Source organism: Quercus suber, unplaced genomic scaffold (assembly GCF_002906115.3).
Source record: "Quercus suber isolate HL8 unplaced genomic scaffold, Cork oak 2.0 scaffold_57, whole genome shotgun sequence".
Lineage (NCBI taxonomy): Eukaryota > Viridiplantae > Streptophyta > Magnoliopsida > Fagales > Fagaceae > Quercus > Quercus suber.
Window position 1 is genome coordinate 1836520 of NW_027069522.1, and position 15717 is coordinate 1852236.

Below are 15717 nucleotides of genomic sequence, written 5' to 3' on the forward strand. Positions count from 1 at the left end.
AAATTTAATTCCACCACAAAGCCCAAACCTAAGCCTTTTCAATTGAAACCCTTTCTAAAACTTTTTGTTTTCACGGTTTCAACTTTCAACCTTCTGTTTTTAAATTCCTTTTGTTGCACGGTTTAAAGCTCCCGGGAAAAATGCTCATTCACCCCCAAACTTTCAACCACTGGCCAAAAGACCCTCTCAATTTTTATATTGGCCAATTTGCTCCTTAAACTATTCACAACTGTCAAATCAATACTTCCGTTAGCTTAGTGCTAAAAAACTAACAGAATAAAATCACGTGATATACACATGAGATTAAAAAGTAGCAACTCAATGTTATTAACATGACACTGATGGAAAGAACCAAAGCCACCGGAGAGAGGAGAGAGACGTGGAACTAGAGCCATCGTGACAGGTAGCTCCATCATATTGCTACCAATGTCTCGTCAGCGCCTTGTGCTTCCACTGCCATTTGACAGCCACACCTAGTAAGTTTGTTTTTTCTGTTTGTTTTTCTTTCTTTCTTTCTTTCTTTCTTTCTTTCTTTTTTTTGCTGGTATTGGTATTTAAATCTACAAAGAACCCTCTTTTTTTTTTTTTTTTCTTTTTTCCATGAGTGAATTTCTTGGTTTGGTTTAATTTTTTGGGGTTGGGTTTCTGTGAGCTCTAGTCTAGTGAATGTGTATTGCATTATTAATTTTGGGTATGCTACCTACAATTGTTTGATTAAATGCCTGAAAGAGATATCTAAGAAATTTAGGAAAACAGAGTAAGGTTTTTTTTTTTTTTTTTTCTGTTGATTTTGTATTTAATTAATTTGGTAAGAAGCTAATGTTTGGACATATGCTTTTTGGCTTTTATTAAAAAAAAAAAAAAAACACTCTATTATTAGATTAAAAAAAAAGAAGGTGAAAAGCATACGCTAGATCAGAGAGACACCAAAATATACACTTCAAATCATATTTTAAGTATTTTTTATTTTAGCATAATATTTATTAAAAAATGTTACCTATTAGAGAGACACCAAAATATGGCATATTGTCCTGTTATAATATGTTTGTGATCATGTCTTCTTAGAGCATTGGCATTGGGGAATGCTAATGCCAAATCTAAGGAAAATTTGAAATTTTAAGCCCTAAAACCATCTGCATTGGGGAATGCTAAACAGCAGTATTGCAAATTTTTTTGCAATACTGCTACAGTGCAATTCTAAACATAGAATTGCACTGCAGCAAGTATTGTAAAAAAATAATAATATTTTATTATGTAGAGAGAAGAGAGAGATGGGAGAGAAAAGATATAATTTTGAGATATATTATTTTATTATGTAGATATATTATTTTAATGAGTAAAAGAGAGAAGTAGAATTATGGGATGTGGAGGTATTGTAAAATGGTATGATATAATGATAAAGTGGCTTTTTAGAATTGCAAAATAGATTAGCATTGGAATTTTCCAATGCTAATGCTGGATTTACAATTATCTTCCCTTAATAAATTTACACATTTTAGTACCATATGCATGTTTTGGCCTAGTGTTATAACTTATAATGTGTTTGTCATTATGAAATAGGCTTTTTGGTTCAAATCCTACTGGCTACTTACATCCAAATACTCAAAACCTTTGCAACAAATTCTTTACACCCTAGAGTTCACAATTTTCCTTGCACATTAGATTAGTAAAACACTAAAACGATCGTATCTATTAGGAACTTGATGCAAAGCTGCGGTTCTACAAGAATTAACCCTCTATAAATTTTTATTTGATTTTTTAATTTGCTTTCTTGCATTAACAGAATCTCACTTTATATTTTTCTAGGACACAAATTTCTGGGGTTCAATATATAGCAACCACAATGCAGTTCCACACTTGAGAAAAAGAAAGGGAAAGATTGTTGTACTTGCTTCAACTGTAGCATGGTTGGCTATGCCAAGAATGAGTTTCTACAATGTAAGAAACCTTCTTGATTGGAATGCCCTACAAGCAAGGCAGCCCTGATATCCTTTTTTGAGACATGGAGGGCTGAACTTGGTTCGGATATTGGAATAACAATTATGACTCCTAGATTGATTAAGTCAGAAATGTCAGATAGCGCAAATTTATCAAAGGTATTTGAATTAAATGAAACCTGAAAGCTTATCCTTCACCAACTTATGATCTTGAATCAAGTTTATTTTGCATTTATATTAGAGGCAATGAAGTGTCTTAAGCCACTAGATACCAAGAGGGTAAGACGTTCTAACAGTATTGAGTAATGGTATGGTAAAGTCCCTTTATAATGTGAAAATGATCACTTAAGCCAGACTATAACTGTACTAGCTACTAATTAACCTTTTTGAATCTTTTTTTTTTTACTGACATGGTTTATGACACATCAATTTGTAAGCCTTATACAGTAAAATTTTTATATATGTCAATACCACTCCTGTTATATGTGAATGTGATTTCTGGATAGGCTCAAGCAACCTGGATCCTAGCTAAGACAACAGAAGGGTGTGCCAAGGCAATTGTGGCCAGTGCTTGCAGGGGAGATATGTACTTGACTGAGCCATCTTGGAAGGTGATGTTTTGGATGAAAATCATGTGTCCTGAAGTATTGGAATGGTGTTTACACTCGACGTTTGTCAAGAGGTGCTAGACTTCAAGGGACTCCTAGCTGCATCATCTGGTGTTTTAAGCCAATAAATTCTTCAACACAGTTTCAATTTAATCTCCACACATCAAGGCAGATAAAAATCATGAAGCCAAGCAGAACTAATGGGTCTCGCTTCAATTTAGATATTATACCTTTAGAGTTGAATTAAATTGTCACTTTCAGAATTATCTGTTTATTTTGAGATGTTAAATTTAACAAAACCAATGGATGGTTTAGACAACACAACCATCTCCATTTATGGGATTATCAAAGAAACTCAATAGTGATTGAAATATGGAATGATGTATGAAGCTATAAAGACATTTTTCCTGCGTTAGAACTAAGATGAAATGGCATCTTTCAATGAAGTGTGTTAAAAAGATTTTGGCTCCATCAATATTGTTAAAAGGATCTCAATCTGCCATAAATTGAAATATTAAATAAGTGTTTACAAATAGTCAAATAGTATATCGTTTGCCAAAAAATAACACCCAATGTATCAATCCTTACCCTTTTTTCAGCAAAATTGTAAAACAAAAGTATAATGGCTTCATCAATATTCCATCAGTATTCTTAAATGGATTTTAACATGCCATGAATTGAAATATCAAATGAGTGTTTACAAATAGTATGTTGTTTGCCAAAAAATAACACCCAATGAATCAATAATGACACTTTTCCAGCAAAATTGTAAAACAAAAGTATACTAGCCCCATCAGTCTTTTTAAAAGGATGTATATCACTAAACAAAATATTGAACTAAAAAATTAGTTTTCTTCTTGGTTTAAAAGCATGTTTGCTCCATGTTCTCACATCTAACTTCACAACCCGCTCATATGCCTTCACATCTAGCTTCTTCAACTCATCCATGTGGAAGTCAAATGAATTCTTTGTTGCTGCCCTAGCAGCACTCCACATTGCATCTTTGAGTACCTTCCCAGGAAAATCCTTTTTGAAATTTGCATGTAAATCCCTCAGTACCTTGACCACCTTCTCAAGCAGCATTACCAGAAAAGGACTCGCTCCAACATGAGATATAAGCTATTATACATAGAATCTTGGCAGATTAATAGCCATATAATATAATTCTCTTCATTGCTTATGATCTTGTCTCATAAATAAATTACCAAAAAAAGTGTATATTTTGGTGTCTCTCTGATCTAGCATGTGCTTTTCCCCTTCTTTTTTTATCTGATAATAATGTGTGTTTTTTTTTTTAATAGAAGCCAAAGAGCATATGTCCAAACACTAGCTTCTTACCAAATTAATTAAATACAAAATCAACTAAAAAAAAAAAAAAAACTTACTCTGTTTTCTTAAATTTCTTAGATATCTCTCTCAGGCATTTAATCAAGCAGTTGTAGGTAGCATAATCAAAATTAATAATGCAATACACATTCACTAGACTAGAGCTCACAGAAACCCAACCCCAAAAAATTAAACCAAACCAAGAAATTCCTAGAAATTCACTCATGGGAAAAAAAAAAAAAAGGGAGGGTTCTTTGTAGATTTAAATACCAATACCAGCCAAAAAAAGAAAGAAAGAAAGAAAAACAAACAGAAAAAACAAACTTACTAGGTGTGGCTGTCAAATGGCGGCGGAAGCACAAGCCGCCGACGAGACATTGGCAGCGATATGATGGAGCTACCTGTCACGGTGGCTCTGGTTCCACGTCTCTCTCCTCTCTCCGGTGGCTCTGGTTCTTTCCATCAGTGTCACGTCAATAACCTTGAGTTGCTACTTTTTAATCTCACGTGTATATCACATGATTTTATTCTATTAGTTTTTTAACACTAAGCTAATAGAAGTATTGATTTGGAGTTGTGAATAGTTTAAGGAGTAAATTGGCCAATATAAAAATTGAGGAAGTCTTTTGGCCAGTAGTTGAAAGTTTAGGGGGTATATGAGCGTTTTTCCCAAAGCTTCTCTCTCCCCACGTTTTGTTTCACATTCCTTCCCCTTCCTCACTTTCTATTCTATGGTTTCACATTTACTTCATGCCAACCTCTCTCCCTTCTAACGGCAGCCTCTTTGTCTTCTTTCCTGCCTTTCTCTCCTTACAGTAGATAAATACTGATAGAAGTTGGTTCAAAGCATAAAAGCCCTAGAACCATCCATTAACCAAAATCTGCAATATGATTTTTATTTTCATTTTACTTTCTACTTCTAATTTGTTTTTTGTTTTCTTCATTTCAGATATATCTTTCTTTTTTGGTTTTTAGGAAACGGAAGTCTCTTCTCACGAAAGCTTGCAGCAAGTAGTCATCGCAGCACAGATTTTGATATGTACATCTCTTTTCTTTTTAAAATTTTCTTTTTGGACTTTGTTTGCTTAGTAATTCCAATTTATTGCTCTCTTAACACATTATTATAATAATAATTTGCACTTGAATATTGTCCAAGAAACTTTGATCAGATATTGCAAAATTGGAATTACTAAGTTGTGAGTGTAAAACCACATAATACATACCTGTTTAGGACGTTTTGTTGTTACATTTTAATTTTTTAGTGATTCATTAAGTGTTGCTTCTTTTACATGTACACAAAATGTTTGATAAAATTCTTAAGTGATGTTTTGTTGGCCTTTTTTACTCTTTTCCCCGGTTACAACTTTAGCCCAAAACACCGACTCCTTCAAGAAGGTCACTCTTTTCTTCTCTCTCCGAAAAAATCGAATCATGTATTTGTGAATCATTTTAATTTTTATTTAGTTTTACTAATTTGTTTATTTTCAAATTGCTTTTAGTTTGAGTATTGTTGGTTTCAAAAGTCAATTTGGACTATAAGACTCTAATCTACACCTAAGAATTTGTTAAATTGTTTGTTCGTTTTTCAGATTTCAATTTGCCTCCAATAAGTTCCCCTTTCTTTCTTTCAGCATGTTTTCTTTTTCCTTTTTTCATTTTTATTGTTGTGTTTGGCCGTAGAGAAAAGCTCAATATTTTTGGTAGCATAATTTGAGATTTTTTGATTTGTAGGTGGTATTGACAACTTTACTCCAATTTTTTTTTTTTTTTATATAAGTTATAACTTATAAATTTGTTTTTGTGTGTCTTAGTTTTATTTATTTATTGAAGTTAAATATTGTAGGTGACTAAAATGAATATTGAAATTGAAATATTTCTACTTTGGGTGTTAGTTTACTTATTTGTAGTTCTTACATAATTTAAATTCTAGACATAAACGTATTTTATGTCTAAAAATATTAAAAAATATGCCTAAATATAAAATTTAATTAATTATTTAACCGCCGTGTCCCCACCGTGTCGTGTCCTTATTTTTCAAGAATTGCCGTATCCCCGTATCCGTGTCTGTGTCGTGTCCGTGTCCGTGTCCGTGTCCGTGCAACATAGCTCTAATCTACACCTAAGAATTTGTTAAATTGTTTGTTCGTTTTTCAAATTTCAATTTGCCTCCAATAAGTTCCCCTTTCTTTCTTTCAGCATGTTTTGTTTTTCCTTTTTCATTTTTATTGTTGTGTTTGGCCGTAGAGAAAAGCTCAATATTTTTGGTAGCATAATTTGAGATTTTTTGATTTGTAGGTGGTATTGACAACTTTCATCGTGATTTAATGGTTGGGTTGGTGCACATGAAAGCTTCTTAGAGAGCAACTTGGCCATTGTTGGTGGCAATGATTAGTGAGGACGGTTGTGACTTGTAAGGAGATTGGAGCAGCTAGCGGTATTCCATATTACCTTTCTATCACTCTAAATTTCTTGCTCAAGGTAATAAAAGGTTTCCACCTTCTATTGGGTGTGAAAGGAGTGTGGGCCTTTTTTTTTTTTTGGGTGTGGTTTTGATGGGTTTTCCCAACTCTTTCATGTTAGAGTTTATTGCATTGATATTAGCAATGGTCATGAATTTTTTTGGAGGGAGGGTTTGTGTATAATATGATTGATAAAATTCCTCAATGAATGAGTGATACTGGAATGTGTGTATATATATATATATATTAAAAAGGAGTTGTAGCTGTAGTTTCCTTTATTTAAATTTTTGTTTGTTAGCCCCCCAAGGAGGTTAAATTTAATCTCAAACCATTGATATTGAACCATACTTTTATATTGTTATATTATTTTGTTTTGAAAGTTTAATATGTAGAACAAGATGCTTTTTTTGTGTGCAAGTTATCCCATTTGGTTATAAAATCTACTAAAAGTTGAAACTATGTGTGGTTGGTATGGATTTTGGAGCCTAGATATGTCTTCTCCAGCAATTACTTCAGCCCAAAGATGTTTACCAAAGCTTTGCAAAAGTTTCTTTATGTTGTCTTGCTCTAAGTCTCTCACCCTCAGTTCATCTTCTTATCCCTTCAATTATAACCTTTTTTGGATGCCTATTTATTTATTTATTTACTTTAATAACATATTGGTAAGCCATCTTAATAAGTGCAAAAGAAATTACAGATTACATAGCCTCCTGTCATATAATTTGCAAAGATTATGATTGCAGACTACAATACGAGAAAGCATGCTTTGTTTGGTTGATACCAAAAAACAACATAGCAAATGGCCATAATATTTCTATGATTGAACACAATCTGATATTTCGGTTTTGGCCTTTGTTTTATTGTAAGAGCCTATTGCATTATCAATAGAGAATTCGTTGTGTCAAAGATATTTAAAAAGGAAACTCAAACCCATTAGATTGAGAAGTCTGTTTTACTCACAAGCCTTTAACTTTTAGTTACTTTTTGAGGTATTTTTCTTTAATGTTTGATTTTTCTTTATGCATTTTAAGTTTTGGATTTTCTAAAAAATAATTAATCTTGAAGGTGTTAGCAGATTGCATAATTTGAAGAGTGAATTGTAGTTGAAATAGGATCAACAAAGTTAATCAATTTCTGCTAAAAAATTGGAATTGGGTATTGTTGAGAGTAATTTATCTAATGAGGAGAAAAAATAATATATTCAAGTAGTAATTCTGCGCTAACAAATGCACTTAAGAAATGAGAACCGTGAGGGGAAAAAAAAAAAAAAAAGCTTGATACTTTACAACTACTAAGTTTGGTCTAGAATATCAAATTTTAAGGCCTATTGTTATTGGCATCATAAAGCACGAAACAACTAGCTATATTATATTTTCATTAAATACTTGGTATTATTTTCATTATAGCAATCTAACACTGATCATCTTGAATTCCATTTGATATTCTATTATGAATTAAACTACCATAAAAGGTTAGGATAAGTCTATTAGCCAAAAAAAGAAAAAAGAAAAAAAAGATAGATCATCTGTCTTAGCATTTATCTAGAGATTGTGTTTGTGTAATGTGTAATGAGCATTGACTTTACTGTGTGTTTGTTGAGTTTGTGTCATCTTTACATGTTTGATAAAATATGTTTGGTCCTGCATTTTATTATTGTCATTTTTTTTTCCCCTCCCAAATGTAAGGCTTTGGATTGCCATTTGTTGGGTCTAAATTGCTGAATTATTTGATTGGTTGCACTTGATGTCATATGAGCTTGCTGTACTTTTTTTGTAGAATATTTGTATGGACCACATAACAATAGATTGTATGGATTAGGGGTAGCTGTTTGTGATAGTGCAAGCCAATGTATATGAGCAATGTGTGTAAAATTAGAAGTAGGGAATGACCATATTGAAGTGCAGGCTATAAGATTACAAAGTGTAGTGCTTTGTGAATTTGGGGCTTCAAAAAGTTGAAATAGAGTGTATAGTAAAAAAAATCTAATAGATGAACTCAAGTCAGTTGGACCACTAATTTGCGGATTGCCTAGATCCTTAATGATAGTAGCGGGCTTGAGTCTTCTATCAAGAATATATGTTTCTCTTATCCGACTTATCGTCTTCCTCGAAGTAGCATATGAAGCAAAGAACTATATTGATGCAATATTGGCTAGAGGAGTCCCTTCTATGTATTATGAGTCTCATAGACAGTGATGTACCTGTTACTTAATGATAATACTATTAATAAAGTCTACACTATAGTTTTATTCACACACACACAAAAAAAAAAGTGTCTCTATTGAGCAAATTCAAAATATTGTTATTTTTCCAACAATCTGAAAACATTTCCAGGCATGTACAATTAGAGCTTCCAAACATGTAGATTCCTTTATACAAATGTATTTTTAGTGTAGTTACTCCTTTGTTTGATATTCCGTGTGTACTTGGATACATTTCAATAAAGATTGTTGTTTATAAAAAAAAGAAATAGTCATTTTATCCATTTTAAAATCAAAGAACCTTCAAGCAAAATAAATATTTGTAATTTATATATTTAACTATCCCGTGCATCGCACGGGTTAGCGACTAGTTATAAGTAAAACTAGGCTACAATCATTTTGAGTTAAGAGCTGGCTCCCACAAGATTAAAAGATTGGCCCCCCTCCAACGCATCACTCATAAAATTCTCTCCACCCCAAATCCCAACTGTGCAATCATAAAAATTAACTCCTGTTGTCTTTCCCATTCTTCTCTAAAGCATGATAGCCACGTCCATATTTTTTAAGTTTTTAGTTATTCAATTTGTGTGAAAGGATAATACTGAGGTGTAGTACATTAGATTACATGATTAAACTCATATGTATTGAATTTAATTGTCCTTAAAAATAATATTATTGTTTGTATTTTATTGGACATGTTAAATATGTGCCTGAATTTAATTGAAAAACCTAATGTATTACACTTAGGACATTGTACTTAAGTTTTACACTTTCTCAAAACTATTATAATATCCCCTTCCACTTTACAATTTCACAAAAGACTCTCCTCATCACTTGGTGCTCTCTCTTCAATTTCTCTTCATTAATTCTTCCTTAGGATGCTCTTACGTAATCACATTTTCGTTAGTTTCTCACTCTTCCTTAACAAAGAGTTTTCTTATTTAAAGCTAAGCAAATATTGAGAAATACCAACTTCTTCTTTTTCTCCTTCTTCTTCAGCAATTTTGTTGTATACTTATATTTGATTTCTATGAATGTTATGGACTTATGGTTTTTCAAAAAAAATAGGAGAAACTCAAGAAAAAAAAAGACTTAAGATGCTTAATTGGTCAATTAACTTGTTAGTATTTTGATTTTTGAGTGCTATAGAGTTACACAAACAAAAAAATTTTATCAATAAGCTTGCGTTATAGATATACTGTGCTTTGAGTTTTTCGTTGAATCAAAATGATAGTTTTACCTTGGCTCCCCCAAGCAAAAATTCCTGACTACGCTCCTATCCTTAATTGTTGTGTAAACCCCACAATTTCTTTGGAAGTCTTTATGACTGGCTCTCCAGCTTTGGGTTGTTCCTCACCACTTCCCACTTCACTAAATTCCCCATAGAAAACAAAATTGAACCATTAAAGGATTACTTTGTGATAGTTTATACCTCTCTGCCCCGTTGATCCTTGATAACGTTTGGTCACAGGTGTAATGGTTTTACCATCCAATTGGCTGGATGATTAATTGATTATATGACATACTAAAAATAAAGATAAAAGTCCGAAATGATTTTGTAAAAGCCAGAGAACTTCTCTATTTAATGATTAATGTTTTTAGGTTGGTAAGCTTCAATGCTCCTAATGGGGTTTTAAACCCACAACTTTGCCTTCCATTTATTTGTATGGGAGAAGCAAGTGTCATTTAAATTAGAGCTCATTGGCCTCGTTGATGGCTAATGTTGATTAACCTTCTCACTTGATTCTAACTTAAAAGGCTTGACCGAAACTACCTTGCCTAGATTTTGCCCATGTTGTTCCATGTTCAGGTTGCCTTGGATTAATAATGTGTTTGTGCCTTCTTTATTTCTGAAACAATCTTTGCTGGCTTCATCAAATGACTGAATTGAATCAGTTAATCATTATACCATGTCTATGTTGATAACCAGTTGGGATGTTTTTCTTTTGCAGAAATAAAGGTCATCATTTGAGCAATCCTAAAGAGTTAGTAGTATAAAACATGTCAGATTAAAAGGCCTGACATATATGATATTTATATTTATGAACAGTCCCAATTATTTTTAAAAAAAATAAGATAGTTTCTGACTTTCTTTAGATTAACAGCCATATTGAAAATATTGTAATTTTGTTGTTTAAGGGCAGTCTTATATAGATTTGCTTTATGAGTTGTGTTTAGTTGAGTTAAGATTTTGTTGGATTGAATGTCAGTTTTGCAATTTATTTTTTCTTTTGATGAGTTGGATCTCAGATTTGCATTGTCAGTCCTTGTGGTCTGTTAGTGTTTCGATAAATTCATGTAATTTGTGTGTTTAATCGTATGGTCCCTGGTTGTATACTCCCTGTATACTTGGGCAACTCTATTTTTTGAGGGCAATAAAAATTACATTACTTATCAAAAAAAAATTGTTCGGTGGGTCACAATACTGCCTAGTCATTTACAGTAGGTCTTGACTGGTTGAAGTTTCATGTTGGCTTTCCTAGCAAGTTTGCTTGCTTCCAAGTTTACTTGGTCTCTGCTCTTTATACAGGATTGACATATATTTGAAGGTATAGGATAAATTATCTGAAAAATTGCTATTGCTTGATGTCTGTTGCTTGATGGTAGGTTCTTGTTCTCTCTCTTTACATTGTACCTGCTATATGTTACTCCAGCCAACCTTAAAATTTTCCTTCTATTTGGATTTTGGTGGTATGGTACTGAACTTGTACAGCACCCCATTAGATTTGTTGTGAGAGCCTCTTTCTTAAGTGGCTTTGAATATAGCCTCCACTCCTGTCCTCTGAGTTGATCATGAGGATGGTTTTTTGTTATTATTGGTTAATTCTTCAAAAAGTCTGGCTTTTAGGCTTTAATTTCTTTTAACAATGTCTGATTTTGAATTTCCTTCTCTCCCATTCTAATAAAAATTGAAGGTGTTTGGGGCATTGGCAAGAAAAAGAAAATTGAGATTAATAAGTGATGTTATGGCATAAGATACATGTCTAATCAAGTAAAGTGTCAATTGAAAGAAGTTTGAGTATTAAAAGTAATTGGAGCTGTTGTAGGTGCTAAAGCAATTATTATAAAATTGCTTTAATCAAGACCTTTCATACTTGTCCATCAAAAAAAAAAAAAAAAAAAAAAAAAAAAGACCTTTCATTCGTTGCCTAAAACGGCCTATCTTTCACTTTTTAAGAAAGCAACATAATTTGCCTTCAACCTCAAACCTGAGCCCACTACTTACAATCTGCAATTTTAAATTTTTTAATGACGTGTGAGGTGAGGCCAATTGTTGTGAATTTTGGTTGTGATTCCAGGACTAAATGTGCTCAACTCTTTATTAATGGGAGATAGTTTATACTGGGGTATATTCTTGAGATCATCAATGACATTGTTCACCAACATATACAATCTGTACATCCAGAAGAGATGGCATAGGTTCAAAACTTTAAATAAACAAATAGAACTTCAAAGAAAAGCCTAAGCCCCTTTGCCGATATGAAGAAATGCCTTGTAAGATGATTAACTCTGCTATTGACAAAAATGGCCACATGGGAAAACTAAAAATAAAAAATTACCAAACTCCCAATTCTGAAAAAATTAAAATTAAAAAAAAAAAATGGAGTAAATTCTCAGGGCTTCCTCAAGGCAGATGCTGCACCCATCACAACAGCCAAGACAATACCAAGACCGGGCACCGAGGGAAGCACCCACAGCTGCAGCTGTGAAGGAGGATGCTTGACCTGAGCATCTCTACTTGCTTCTATAACCATTGCTTGTTCTCGTGCTAACTCCACCATAAGTCTATCTTTAGCAAGTTCCTTTAATTTGAAAAAAGAAAAACATTAAAATTAATATTGAAAAGAAAACCATATGAACAACAAACCAAAACACACACTACAACATGGTTATTAATAGAACCAGAAAGCATCAAAGTAACCAGTAAAATGGTTTTTGGGATAATCAACTAAAGTAGAACCAACATATAAAAAAGATTGCAGAAGTATATGACCTAACCAACAACGAGAAGTCATGAAGTTCCTCAATGACCTAGACTAGATTCATACATGGGTGATTAATGCAATCCAGCGATAATGAAATCATTCATGAAACTCTCCAATATTCTAAACACCCAATTTTTTTTAATCAACCCTTGTTGCAGACCCCCTCCCTCCCCCACCCCACAAAAAAATATCATAAAAAAAAAATTCAATGCCCAAATTCATTTTTGAATATTGTCAGCAAATTCAACACCCCTTGCTACTACATCAAAATTTGTGCCCATAGTCATAACTTAACACAAAACCATTAGTAAGAAGGGGTTCAAACGTTATATTTTGTTAATACAAAATCAATTTAAATGCTTTTACCTGGAAAGAGTCTTCCTCTTGGCTTCGAAGCACACGGTGGATTAGCTGACAAAGAGAGGCAACACCCTCCACTGAAAGAACAATATCTTTCTTCTGGAAAGGCCTCCGAACAAGATTGATCGGGGCAAAAATAAGTTTTTGAGCACCCATCCTCCCATCAGAATCTCCACCAGTTGCACCCCAAGACGAAGAAGCACTTGCGACACCAAGCATAACATATGGACAGGAATTGATTACTCCAGTTGAGCTTGAAGATGCTTGGTATGCCCGCACAACAGCATCTATTGCTGCTTTTTGCTGATGTGCACTGACAGAAAATTTGTTTGTTATGGCAAGAACCCAAGGGATTCCTAGAGATTTGTGAAGAAATTAGTAAAAGCTATTGTGTAGTGTCAATACATAGGTGTCTAGAGAGTTGGTGTGTGTGTCGTGTAAAAGCATTAGTGCTTGTAAAGTGTTGTAATTCAAAGAGTCAAGTTTTAATAAAAGCTCATTGTTCAGTTATTTGTTCAATAATCTAGTGTCAGACATTCCGCTAACCCAACAATCTGGTATCAGAGCTTCCTCTAGTCCAACAGATTCAACAGCCCATTCTTCTTCGCTATCGTCTTCTAGGTTGCTAAGCGTCACTATATTTCCTTGAGCTGTTCTCCACTTGAATCGACAGTCTCGTGCAAAGTGGCCCATTTTTCCACACTTGAAACTCTTGACATTACGGCTTTTGGGACTAGTGGATCGTCGATCATTATTGTCACAACTTCCTCGAGCTCCTCGATCTTGAGAGCTCTCCTCATCTTCTCTATCTTCATCATTTCTATTCTTAGAACTTGCATTAAATCTTCTCTTAGGTCGGTCTTTATAGTGACCACTAAAGAGTGCCTCCTCATCACTCTTTAGTGAGACCCCAGCCATTTGCTTGACCAATGCTTCTTGGTCAGCTAGCAAATTTTCCAATTCTACTAATGATGGTTGGATAGGCCAACCTTGAATGGCAGCTACAAAACTTCTATATTTGGGTCTCAACCCATGAATAATTATCCTTCTCATTCTTGAATCAGAAATATTTGATGCAGGATCTAATTCAGAGATTTCGCGACAAAGAGACTTTACCTTGGTGAAGTATTGCGTGATCATAATATCTCGTTGTGCCACTGACATTAGCTCGTTCTCAAGCAACTGTAGCCTTACATCATTCTTCTTTGAAAATAGTGTTGAAAAGGTGTCCCACGCAGCCTTTGGTGTGTTTACATGCCTGATGTGCTCCAGCATCTCTTCCTCGATGCTTGTCTTGATTGCAAACAAAGCCTTCCCGGCTTTAATCTTCCACTTTCGCAAAGCTTCAACATTCTCAGGAGGTGTGGTTTCACCACCAGCCACGATCTCCCACAAATCTTGCCCTTGCAAGTATGACTCCATACAAGTCGACCATGTGTTGTAATTCTGGTTATTGAGCCTTCTAATGCTATCGACAGCTTGGAGGTCTGCCATCACAACTTGGTGAAACCTCTCGCTCTACCAAATAAGCTTGGTCCCAGACCACAAGCTTCACAATCCCAAATTGTACACGAGCAGAATGAACACCTCCAAAAATACTATCCTAGACACCATAAACACAGTCCCTAACCGCCTCGCTCTAATACCAGATTGTTGAGTTAGCGGAAACTCTGACACTAAATTATTGAACAAATGACTGAACAACGAGCTTTTATTAAAACTTAACTCTTTGAATTGCAACACTTTACAAGCACTAATGCTTTTACAAGACACACACACCAACTCTCTAGACACCTATGTATTGACACTACACAATAGCTCTTACTAATTTCTTCACTTCACACTCTTCACAAGTCTCTCACTAATCTCACACTAGTCTCACGCTCTTCACAAGTCTCTCACTTCTAGGAGACTCTCACACACTACTTCACATACCACCACATCTATTTATAGTAGGTGTATGTTGGTTAGGAAACCAACTTGAAGCTTCTAGCATCTTCCTTTCTAATTGGCATTAAATGAATGCCATTCTCCAATCTTCTAGACTATTCTATAGACATGTGGTGTTTTACTTCTACATAGAAGTCTCTAGAGAACTAAAGAGAGACATCTCATAAAGAAACCCGGAATGCAAGAGAATGTTCTAGAGAATGTGTGATACGTTCTAGAAGTTTCTAGAACACTCTAAAAATTTCTAGAGACAAGAGAGTTAGTATTGATTTCTAACAGAATCGTGTCTGGCTGTGATAAAGCCAGTTGAAGAAGCAATGGAAGAGGAAGCAATGTTAACAGTCTCAAAAGAAATTGAAGAGAAAATGCCTGAGAGCACGGGGGAGCAATCTAGGAAAGATCAGTTCACGATAACTGATGAGTTACAATCTTTTGAAGGTGAAGGTGAACCAAAGTCTAGAGAAGTAACCCATCCTTGGCAAACTAGTGTTCACCATAGGACACTAGAGGAGGATCAACCAAGAATTAAAGAAGAGATTCACGCATTAAAGCAGGTGCCAAAGCCCAAGGATATGAAACCCATTAAATCTTGGAAATGGCAAATGGAAGATGTAAAGAATGCTTTCCTGCATGGAGAGTTGGATCGAGAAGTTTACATGGAGTAGCCAAACAGATTTGAGGACAAAGCTCAACCAGACAACGTCTGCAAGCTACGAAGAACATTTTACGGGTTGAAACAAGCGCCGAGGGAATGGTATGACGACAATGGCGAAATTGAGAGAGAGTCAGTGTTAAGGGGGAGTGTTAGAAATCAACACTAACTCTTTTGTCTCTAGAAATTTCTAGAGTATTCTAGAAACTTCTAGAACGTCTCACACATTATCTAGAACA

At 34.2% G+C, this 15717-nt stretch overlaps 1 long non-coding RNA gene across 1 annotated transcript; it reads left to right on the forward strand.

Moving 5' to 3' along the window:
- The first annotated feature begins 237 nt into the window (after positions 1-237).
- On the forward strand, positions 238-2906 carry LOC136067096 (uncharacterized). Its single transcript, XR_010628619.1, has 3 exons — positions 238-476; positions 1807-2096; positions 2444-2906. It is a non-coding gene; the product is annotated as an uncharacterized LOC136067096 (long non-coding RNA).
- Positions 2907-15717: the final 12811 nt, after the last annotated feature.